The sequence below is a fragment of the Papaver somniferum genome, chromosome 2, assembly GCF_003573695.1.
Source record: "Papaver somniferum cultivar HN1 chromosome 2, ASM357369v1, whole genome shotgun sequence".
In the NCBI taxonomy this organism is placed as follows: domain Eukaryota; kingdom Viridiplantae; phylum Streptophyta; class Magnoliopsida; order Ranunculales; family Papaveraceae; genus Papaver; species Papaver somniferum.
In genome coordinates, this window is record NC_039359.1 from 61482601 (window position 1) to 61495399 (window position 12799).

Sequence of the window (12799 nt, forward strand, 5' to 3'; positions counted from 1 at the left end):
AGTCCCGTAGCTCAGTTGGTTAGAGCGTTGGTCTTATGAGCCGAAGATCGCGGGTTCGAGCCCCGCTGGCACTAAACCTTTTTAAAATATCTCATTTAATATTGAGTTTTGATTTTTGAATTTTCCGGTAAAAGTAAAAAAAAGAAAAACTATAGGAGATCTTCAGATGAACTAATACGAGTTCCCATAATATTGAGTTTTGAATTTTCTGGCAAAAATAAAAGAACTTGGGAGAATCTTCGCACTAATACGAGTTCCCATCTACATTCCCAAAAGATAAAGAGGTTGGTAGAAAGAAAATGTAGTTTTTTAAACTCACTACTGAATATGATCAGTGATCACTAGTAGTAAATAATATTACTCACATTTTACGACGTCTAAAGAACTCCCTATCTCCAAGACCTTAGAATGTGCCCATGTCACATCTTTGATCGACTGGAAATGTACCTTTTGAGACTCGCCCAAATGAGTTTGCAGGTGTAATCATCACCCATGCAGAGGTTGTGGATAGTTCGCATAGAAATCTGCATATCGCTCTTCGCCAAAGGCAACATTCGGTCCAACAAAGCAAAAGAATTACAAAAATCCACCTGGTGAAACATGACAATATGTGAAAGTTTTAGGGAAATCTAACACAACACACACAGTAAATCTGGCTAATCATGAATAATCATGACAAACCTCTATCAGAAATATTAGGGAAGATTAGAAAAAATCACACATTATTTTTTATTTAACGGTAAAGATTTTGGTGTTGCTGAATTTTGAATTCAGGTCTTTGGTATTAAGAGTGTTTTTCTATATGTATATGGCACATCGTTAAACTAAAGTAAATTAAACAACCACTATGATCACTATAAAAATCCAAGAACTCAAGAACGTTAAAAGCATTCAAATTAAAAGAATAAATATAAATTGACAAACCAGGAAATATTTGTGTGTGCATATATACCTTGGGAACTCCCGTTGCATTTTGAAAACGTGTATTTGCCCATTTGGTTTTTTCGTGACCATGTTTGAACAAATCCAAGCTCATCGAGAGCAGTTGAATGTCTTCAACAGATGAAGTCTTTTTTAACGCGTAAAACATCATTAATCAATTGAATGGCAACATCTATTGATCTTTGTGTCATGTCCAAAACTAGACCTAGCCATATAATCTCCTGGGTCTCGTTGAATAAAACTCTTGAAGCCTTCATCTTGGATGGTATTGAAGGTGATGCCGATGCTGTGGATGGTATTGGAGGTGGTGCCTACGATGTATTTACTCCATCTCCGGTATCAGTGAGGAGAATTACTAGCACTGCAACTACAGTCCAGAATAAAACCCACGCCATATAGAATTTTATTTGATTGATTTGATGATATCTTCTTGACTCCTCTTTGACCGATCTGAAAAAAAAATCTTCTCGACTCATCTCCAATATTTTTTTTGTTGATGCGTGTGTGTATAGTGACCATGAAAAACCCTAAAATTCCAAACTTGAAGACGCGCTAGCACATAAAATAGGTGCCCCGGATACTTTCAAAAAGGCGAAGATATTCCAGATAATCCTCCAAAAATAGGGGAAATAGCATTTTCATTGCATATCTTTAGCACACAAGTTGAGCCGTCAAGTGGTCAACTGAGTTAATTCAGCGCAAAGTTCCAGTTAGCATTTTGACTATCGCCGCAATTGCAATCTTGAACTTCAAGTCTTCAACCAGTTTGTCATGGACAGGTTTAAAGAGCAGATCCTTTAGGCTTGTTACCCTTCCAAGAATTAAAAAGAGATTAACCTTCCTGAATGAATTGACCACGAAGAATTCGAATCAACAAGGGCAGATAAATGGCAGACTTGACTATTGTCTTCCAACAAGAAGTCCTACAGGTACCAACCATCTATACGTTTGATCGCATAACCATTAAAAAATAAGACTTCACGAGTTAGTTTGTGGAGAAACATATATTCTGTTTCTGACAATTTCTTCAACCTATGTCTATTCAAGATTGGTAGAGGGAATACAATAAGACTTTGGGAAGATAAATGGCACATCAATGGGATTTTGGCTGATCCGTGCCCGAGAGTTTATCGTCTTTCTACGAGCAAACAAATCTCTATTTTCGATGCTTTTCAACCAGATGAAGTTGCGATACTGGAATTTGGGCATTCTGCATAGAAGAAGATTTAGTAAAAATCGAAGGGTTTTTGGGGTTTGGGGTATAGCTTCAGCAAGGGAAAACCCGGCCATACTTTCGCCCCTAAGATGGTGTATTATTTGAGCCTATTTCTGTCTACATTCCTAGCCATCCACTAACGAGTATCATATCATGAACAGCGCATTAAAATGGTAGATGTCGTAAAAACAATGTTCTTTTTCCTTTTTTCTAACTTAACTTGTTTGTTTAAATTTAACCACATCTAAACCTGATTTATTATACTAAATTGATATCAAGGTCACGTAAATTTTTTGATGCAATTAAGATATGTGCCCGACGGTACCTTAACTCAGATATTTGGATATGTGCCCAACGGTACCTTAACTCAGATATTTTCAGATGTACAAGCCATTTTAGACACCAGAAATTTTTAAAACGGAAAATGTTTGGTGTACCGAAAACCTACACCGTGATCTTTACAAAATTTTGGTGTGAGAGGATATTTGGTGGTGGACCCCATCTTTGGCCCCACCCTCTGCAAATCTCTCCCAGAACTGTTCTAACAGTCCTTGAATTTTTTTTGCGGTGCAGATCGTGGTACACACTTTCGGTGCGTGTATCATTACTGTTTTTAAAAATGAACAATATGACATGTAACAGGTATGAGTTGTATTGGGCTTTAGGTTTGGCGTTTATGTAACCGAAGCACTGAGACATTAATGCTTTTGGGCCTAACTCGCCTTGCATGGACACTAGATGGTGAAGCAGTTTTTCTTTCCAACGTAAAGACGGAACTGAATTAGAAAAACAGTTGCACCGTTAAGAAAATGATGCCACTAGGAAGAAAAAAACAAGAGATGAATTACATACAACCTACTCAAAGATGGTTTGATGATTTTCATGCTATCAAGATTTCAAATGAAATCTGTAAGAGGTCCATCACTGCCTGGTGTCTATGGAAAGACAGATGCGATAAGGTTTTTCAGAACATCAGCCCCAATCTAGAAAGGAATATTTTGAAGTGTCACAGTTTCATCAATGACCACTCTGCACAATTGAGAATAACTCATAGTTCCACAATTAGAGTTTTTCGTAGAAATGTGCATTGGTCTCCTCCTCCCATGAATTTTGTATGTATTCATGTAGATGGCTCTTACTTAAATAATGTAGGTGGAGTTGGTCTAATAATTCGCAATTTTGCAGGTGAGCAGCAAGTAGCTAGATGCATCTACCTGACAAATATTCGAAGCGCGGAGGAAGCTGAATGTATGGGACTGAGGGAAGCGGTTATTTTGGAAAAAGCTTAGGGCTAGAGAAAGTACATTTTCATCTTGACGCGCTGAGAGTGGTGGAAGCAGTTAACAACAATGCCTCTATAGACTGGCAACTTCTCAATATGATAAAAGATATTCAAATTCTATTTCGTAGTTTCACCTCTTTGAAATGTTCTTATGTTCCTAAAGAGGGTAATAAAGTTGCTGACATTCTCTCTAGGTTAGCAAGAGAGAATGCTTTAACTGATTCTTGGTCTGACTCTTCTCTTGTTGAGATTAGAGCACAATTATGTGAAGACAAAACTCATGTATAAGTTTAATTTCATCAATGCAATTACTTCTTTTCGTTTCAAAAAAACAAAAACTACTACAGCATTCCGGTCACTCAGAACCATAATTAGAGTAATGCCTTCAAACAAATTTGAACCTACAAATCAACTGAACATGAGAATTTTAAACTTAAATATCATCCAGTTATATTTTTCCTTGAACACTCTAGTGTTCCTTCCCTTCCAAACTGCCCACCAAATGGCAAAAAAGATTAGATCTGATAGTCTGCTTTTCCTAGAAAGATTGGAGCCCTTTTTCTTGTTCCACTCCAAGAATATGTGCCTGACAGAGTGCTGAAATCCCATTGCAGATTATAATCTTTGAGAAGTATAACCATATTGTTCTGATAGTTTGACAGTGCAAGAATAAGTGGCTATTGGATTCAACATTTGCTTATACACTAAACAACCATTCACCAAAATAGAATTCTTCAACTTGTTCACAGTTGGTGCAGCATTATAACATAAGCACCAAACAAAGAAATTTACCTTGTAACGTATTTTTGAATTCCAAAGACTTTTGTGATGGTATGAGCTCACACCATCATCTTCCAAGGATTTGTAACAATCTGCAACAGTAGAAGAGTCACCATAAAGCCACCTTCTAGTATCACTCATATTGTCGTTGTTGATTGCAGGCACCAAATGGATTGACGGAGAAACTTCATCCACTTATGGGTCTTTTAAAGATCTGCAAATGTCCAGATTCTTTCCCTCCTCATTTGTTTTCAATTCTTGTATAGAAATTTGGAAGATTTTCCGTTCGGTTTTTTGTTTCCCGCTTAGGAAGCTTTTTTTCTCCCTTGTTGTCCACTTCTTCATTTTTTTATTCCCTTCAGATTTGTGGTCTGCATTCAATTACTACTTGATGGTTAATGGCTCTGGTTCTATTCGTCACCAACTTGTTCAATCTTATTTTATCCCTTATACAATTTCAGCATCACATATTCATCTATCAAACCTAAAAAGATTATCATGACTATAACAACAACTCTCTTGGTTTATTTTCTTATAAACTTCTCTCAATAGGCACTATAACTGCGAACGAACAAACCAAATAAATTCGTGAGTATATATTTGTTTTGAAGGAAAAATAAAACCATAATACACAGGATAACATATTTTTTTTCTCCAAAATTTTGAAAATCTAAACAGAAACAATTGGTAGAACAATAAATTAGTCTGTAAGAAACTATGAATAAAATAAATATAAAAGCGACAAATGACATGAGAAAAAAATTAATGATTACAATTATACCTGTAAGCATGTCTTATTCAATTGAGATTTTGTATCAAGTTAGACTAGGATTTAATGTGATGGTTGAATAAGCATTTTTTTTCTTAATACAATTTTAACCTTTTAAGACAAAGTAAAATATTTCAGTTTTAAATTTATATAATCTTTAAGGGAACAAAAATATAACATCATTCATCTATATTTCGTCATTTCATCCTAACCTCTTCAGGGATAAAAATATTTTAAATAGAAACAAACTTCTCGATAACAGAGTATACGACGTTTTTAGTTTTCTCTGCCATCTCATTCTTATGTTAGTATAGAACCATATGGACTTTTATTATCTCCTTTTCTCGTAAAAACTCTTCTAAAATCCAACATATCTAATAGCCAACATATCCAATTCGTAAATTAAGAAAATAATGAGTGAATATACAAATGTTTATTTTGAAAGAAAAGATTAGATAAAATGGATACTTAGGAATATATCAGTCATATAATTTACAGGAAACCTTTGTTTTGTGTGATAGCTCATGCACAAGTTATCATATAAATTAGACTAACTAAGAGTTGTTGGAATTGATAAACACAAGAGGCTCATGACTCATATGTCAAGGTTACAAAATTTGAAAATGAAACACTACTAAACTAATTCAGATGCATTGAAAAAAAAATTACTTTCTGTCCTGTTTAGAGATAAAATGATCAGATGTATTGAATTGTTATCTGATCTATTTAGTAAGTTTTTTAAAAAAAATTATATCATTAGTATATGCTTAGTTCTCTGGATAAAATATCTTTATTTTTTTTCTTTGTCTTTTGATTTCAGAAATTTTATTGATAAAATTAATCAGGTGCATAAGTGTTACTTTGCCTAAACCAACTCGGAATATCAGGTGGCACATTCTCATCATAAGTAAAATCCATGCGTCCCTATCTCGACTTCTTAGATATCAAATGTGCAGTATTATTAGCTAGAAAATCTTCTCACTGACTTTCAGAACCAAATGGAAATTCCTAACAATTTATTTTTAATGTCTAAAATATGATTCTGATTTATTCAATTAACTGAGACTCATTGAAAGGCTGAATTACTAATTCAATATCTGACTCAAACACTATCTTTTATTTTTTTAATCCGACTCAAACACCATATCAGTGAATCTCAGTTTCTTTTCCCAACCAATTGCTTCAACCAATGCTTAAACACATTTGACCTCTTTATCTTTACGTTATGATTGAAAGTTTTCTCCAACATTTCATTCTCTAGGTAGGATAGAACCATATAGACTTCTTTATCTCTTTGCTCCCAAAAACTCTTCAAAAATGGTTATCGTGTATATATATCCTAATATGCAACCTATCCTATTTATAAACTAAGAAAAATATAATGAGTTAATGAAAGTGTTTCTTTCGAGGGAAAAACAATGAGATAAAATAAATACTTATACGTCAGCCACATAAATTACAAGAGATGAAACCTTTGTTTTGTATGATCTAGAGAGTCGTTTCTTTCACAAAAGAAATTAGGAGTAGTTGGAATTGATAACCCCAAGAGGCTCATGACTCATATTTTTAAGGTTGCAAATTTTGAAAACTAATCACTACTAAATTCGTTCACTTAGCCAAACATATCTTACAAGTTGCAACAAAATCGCTCTAGGTAAAGTAAAAAAAAAATACTATCATGCTCGGCAACTTGCTACTTCTAAGAGAATTGTCGCTATCAGATGTGAACTGTAAAGGATGGATATAGCCCCATTTATACTCCCTCTGTACCACATATATAGGTGAAGGGATCAGTTTTCTTAGATTAAGAAATTTTTATTGATTTTATATATTTTTATGCTTTTTTCTGTTTTACTCTTAATTATATTCCCAATGTTAGAGACATATACTCAATTGCGATGATTCCCAAACAAATAAATAGGGATAATACAAGTAAAAAACCGTTTTGAAATTTGGACTCCGTCTATATAGTGGTACAAAGAAAAATGGAAATTACGACTATATAATAGACACGGACGGAGTACAATTCAAAGTCTAGCCGGGATTGAATTTTTTGAGTCAATTCCTTCTCTTTTTTTTGGAAACATGAGAGGAGCTTTTATGAGATCCTCAAGTTCTTTAACATAATGTGGATTCAATAATGAGAATCTGACTCCTAGTCAATTAGGCTGGTCCCTAACAGTTCTTTTTCAATTGATACTCTTCACCATCTTCCCACAGGTGGCGAGCACCATATAACCTTTTATCAAAAGTATAGTCCCAAGTCCCAATAACGAAATGACCTAGAGGCCGTAAAAACTAAAGTTATATTAGGCTTTAGCCTTGGCATTCAGGTAAGATGAATGCAATCAGGCACGAATTTTCGGAATGACTTCTCACTCATGCGGCTTCTAGGACGTTGGATGGTTTAATAAACGGTCACATTCGCATTCAGTATAAGACCCACCATTTTCAGTTCAGGATCCATCACTTTCCCTAAAGAGTTCAAGGCTTCCAGATCTGGATTTTAGATATAGGACATAGTAATATGACGGTTTAAAGGCCGCTTGAGCAGGATGTCATTCTACAAAGTCGTGCGGAATAACACTGCTCGGTAGGTAAACAATGCACCAGGACATGACTGATGTTTAGCAAAGCCCAAATTTGGCAGATTTGCCATTTGGTTTCTCGTTTCCCACTTAGGAACCCTTTTTCCCTTCTTATTCACTTGCTCTTTTATTCCTTCCTTCCAATTTTTGTCCGGACAATTAGTACTTGACTCTTAGTGTTCTCTTGGTCGCTAACTTAATCAATATCGTTTTATCCCTTTCACAGTTTCACTCTCATGTATTTATCAAACCAGATTATCATGAATATAACAACAACTTTCTTAATTGGTTTATTTGCTCACAACCTTCTCACAATAAGCACTGCAACTGCATATATTAAGCCAAAGAAATTCATGAGAATGTATTTGTTTCGAAGGAAAAATAAAATAAAAATACACAGGTTAACAAATACTTTTTCCTCAAAAGTTTTACAAATATAAAAAAACAGTGCAAAACATGTAAAGCAATAAATTGGTAATAAATATAATAGTCGTTATTTCACAGGCAGATAATAAGTGACTACTGAAGGAAAGAAGCAATCAAAGATTATAATTATACTTGTAACGCATATTCCTACGCATATGTCAAGCAACTGATTGTGCCACTTTAACACCCACTATGGGTATGCGAAAGTGGCAAACATATCTGCCTAAGTACCAAATATACCACTTAGGTATACACGACAGAGTGTGTAACGAGCGATAAAGTGTTCATTCGCTATATGGTCATAAGATCGCTCATTGGTCATTCTAGCGCCATCGATAGTCATGTTGTCGCTCGCAGAGTTGACCATCGCCCATCAGTGCCTCGTCCAACAGCTACAATTTCCCCTCCTCTATAAATATCCAATTTCAAACTTTTTTTTTTCTAAATCAATTTTATTACTAAAAATTTCATATTACAAAAAAGCCAAGAAGTTTTCAAGGCAATTAATAATGCAAAACTAAAAACAAAGGAATATTACATTTATGAAAATCTAAAGTAAAGACCATCTTCATTCTCCAAATCCCCTAGGAAGGATGGTTTTTCATCATAGTAGATAAATTCACCTCTATTAATCATAACCCCTTTCTTGGCCATCTTGTCTCAAAGAAGTTTGTTTCTCTGTATGAATGTCTAAATGAAATAGATGGTATTGATTGTTTTATCTTATCCCATCTGTTTTGAACAATCCATGGAATTCTGTTATTTGTAAAAGCCATTAATACTGCTTGTGAATCCAGACTGAAACATACCTTCATCAAATTTTTACTTACTGCCCATTCAACTGCCATGATAATAGCCATAAATTCAGTTAAATAGTTCGTAGCAATCCCAAGACCAGCTGAAGCCGCTCCAATACAATCACCACTGCTAGTTCTGGCTATGAATCCACAGCCAGCTTTCCCTGGATTGCCTTTGGAGGCACCATCACAACAAATAAGGATTTGATCTTGTGATGGCAATTTGAAAAAACATTGTTTCACCTTATTGTTATGAGTTTGTATCCCTGTGATACCAAAATATTGAAATATTTGTAGCTCATAAATAGTATCCCACATTTTACCTTTCATTCTTACCCTACATTCCTTTGTATACCTTATGATCTTTTGTTTGAATTTCTCCACATTTGGTTGGATACCCTCATATATCACAGCATTTCTGGCAAACCAAAATTCTACCAGAATGTTGAATGAACTGTTATACCACACCTCCTTGAGCAAAGTACTTTTTCCTTTGGCAAAATTTAAACTTTCATACAAATTTGAAGGACTTGCACATTGAAACACTCCACCCAGCCAGTGCCAAATTCTTGAACTCAAATCACAGGTCCACAGAATATGTTGCAATGTGTCATTGTTGTTACCATAAATATAACACTTAGGGACTGTGAAGAAACCTTTATTTCTAACTGCTTCCTCAGTTGCACATGCTCCTTTCAAAATTTTCCATAAATTGGTTGATGTATAAGGATGGATACATGGTTTCCATACCTGCTAAGTCCAACTCTCCTTAGGATAATGATTTCTCACAAATTAAGCTGCTTTTGCCACTGTAAAAACTCCATCCAGATCATTTGTCCATATTATCCTATCCTTGCCACTCCCCGTAACTGGTAACTCATTCGGTTCAAAATATTGCAACATTTGTTTAGGAATTATCCATTCACCATCTTGAATCAAATATTGAACTTTCATATCACAGTTTTGTGTTATATAAGCATCACCATGGTGTCTCTCAATTAAAGGGTAATTTTTAACCCATTTGTCTTTACACACTGAAATGCTCTTTCCATCACCAACCAGCCAGCTAGTACCTTGTTGAAAATATGACATCACTCATTTAATGCTAGACAATATAGATGACTGCTTATAATATTCTATCCATTCCCCTTTCTTGTTTTTAAATTTAGCTCTCATAAAATTGGTTCATTCTTCATCCTCAGTTTCTATCTTCCATAAAATATTCATTAGAAATGATTTATTCATAACTTCCAATCTTCTCGAGCCTAAACCACCTTCCTCCACAGAAGCATTAACTGTATCTCATTTTACAGTGACAAGTTTTTCACATCATGGTCACCAGACCACAAAAAATTCCTTATAATCCTTTCACATACTTGTATCACAGACTTAGGACATTTATATACTAACATGGTGCAGATAGGCATGCTACAAAGAACAAATTTCACAAGAGTTAATCTAGCAGAGAATGCCAGAAGTTTTCCCATCCATCTTGCAAGCATCTTCTGCATCATTTCAATCATCCCCCATACTTGATGTGTTTCAACTCTCCCTGGATTTAGTATGACTCCCAGATATTTGTCTGGAAAAGTAGATAACTGCATTTGTAAAGCTTGTGCTATAGCATTTCTTCTGATTTTAGGTACTCCTCCTACAAAACACTTGCTCTTAGCTTTATTCATTTCCTGCCCAGAAGATTTTTGATACAATATAACCTCTATAAAATAATAGCATCGCGACGGACAACATTTATCAATTTATCGCGATATTAAATAATCCCATAAATTAATAATTATTAAATTATATATTAATTAATAATCTATTAATTTATCAAAAATATTGTTGAATTATATAAAAAATAATCAACAAAATGAACCAATACACCTTATTCATGATGCATATTATTGTGGGTGCGGTTGATGGATACTAATATATTAGATACTAATCTTTAGTAGAAGTTAGTGGAAACTAATTTCATGGACACTAAACGATATCAGATACTAATCATGGACATTATATCAGATTTGTTGATTGAACGAAAAAATAAATAATAGTGTCATGGGAAAAGATAAAACTGACAATGTAAAAGTTGAAAATGAAAGTGTATCTAGAGAGACAACCACCTTCTCGTAAGAACCTATCTAAACTGCAAAGATATTGAATAGATTTTTATTACATCAGAAAATTACAACATCAAAGACTTTTCTAATGTCAAGAAAAATCCAAAATGAAATTCAATGTGACATCAATTTTAAGAAAAGAAAAAAAGTTAAAATTGAATCATTATTTACTAAATTAGCATAGATGTAAAGCATGTTTTGATGCAAATTTATATAAATTGGAGAGTTATTAATTTACATATTCGGCGGGACCTATAGGAAACTAAAAAAAATATTATTTTATAAATTTAGCGAATTATTAATTTAGTACGTTGGTCCTGATGAGTGCTAAAAAGTGCATATTTCTATATATTTTTCTTGGCATTTAACTCATCTTTTGTGCATTAATTCTACATTTTATCCCATATTCTGTATTTTCATTGTTTTCAAGAATAAATATTTTTCTTAATTAATTTTGCATTTTTAGGTAATAAATAAAGTTGGATGAATTGCGGAGCGGAAAAGAGCAGAAAAGTAGTGAAAGGCCGGGAGGAATTACGCAAATATCTCAACCCAAGCCCGCCTCGGTTCTCAGCCGTCAGATCGAAGCATTTCAGCATCCTACGGTCGCTCCATTATCGCACATCAAACTCCGAAGTCCTCGCTTCACATCGCAGCGCCCATCTCAATCTTGAGCCGTCCTTTTTGCTGCATTTCCTCATCCTACTGTCTCTCCAATATCTTCCCATCTCACCGTTGGATCCACCTACCATCTTCACATCCGACGCATTTCCTCGCAAATCATCACCCCTTGCCACACCCGCTCAACAGCCTAACTTCCAAACCCATCGACCTCAAGCCAAACACTCCCTTCTCCCCAAACTGTCGACCTCTTCTTCTCTTCCCCAAACTTCCTCTCTTCCATCACCTGCAACTCCTTCACCATCATGACCCGACATTACCAGACCTCGAGCTCCATCACCACCTTCTTCCCCGACCATCACAGAAACACATCAACCCTAGATGCTACAAACAAGAAAGGCAGAGCTAGAGTTCAGTTACAGTGGAGAGAAGACCAACTTGGAGCGTTGTTCGAGTTGACAGGAGCAAGTGGAAGCATGGGTCAGCGCTCAATTGCAGAGGAGACAACGAATTCAGAGGGTACGGTGAGTTTTCCCCAAATTCCCAAGAACCCTTATTTTATCAAATTTGGGGAAAATGCTTGTAAACCCTAATTGAATGTTTTGGGTATAAATAGAGATGAAGGGTGAATGTTAGAATCATCTCTGGACTAGCCAGTGAACATTGTAGTAGTTTTATTTCCAATTTCAAATTCAGTTATTTGAGTTCAGTAAAAATTTGAAGTTATGTGTCAATTATCTGTTAAGATGTATGATATTAGTAACATGTTAGTTATGAGCTAAGTTACATTAGCTAAGGTTTAGATGAAACCTTAGTACACAGTTAGGTGGTGGAATGTTAGGTTATAACTCATGTAAGTTGAACTGATTGAGGAATGGAGGAAATTAGTGTCCAACTTTGCTTGTGATTGATTGTGCTGTTAAAAGACAGTCAATGCTAGGAGTAAAACAGTTGAACTAGCTTATTATTCTTCCATTCCATCTATGTATGCCCTGGAACATAGGCAGGCTTGAACCTTCACCTAGCTCCATTAGGGATAGGGATTTAACCTAGAACTACACTATCTGGCTAGGTCACTAGGTGGATTCAGAACCTTAGTTTAGTCCACAAACTCACTTCACTGTCACTTGAAATTCTCTGTTTTTGCTTTTTTCCCAGCTACTTGTTTCTTCATTGTTTTGCTTAAATTGTGCAACTTAAACCTTGCTGTGCACTAGTTATAGTACACTGTCCTCCTCTGCCTTGCACTGTTGTGCTT

The 12799-nt window shown here is 35.0% G+C and overlaps 1 non-coding gene across 1 annotated transcript; it reads left to right on the forward strand.

Moving 5' to 3' along the window:
* On the forward strand, positions 1-74 carry TRNAI-UAU. The gene has a single exon. It is a non-coding gene; the product is annotated as a tRNA-Ile (tRNA).
* Positions 75-12799: the final 12725 nt, after the last annotated feature.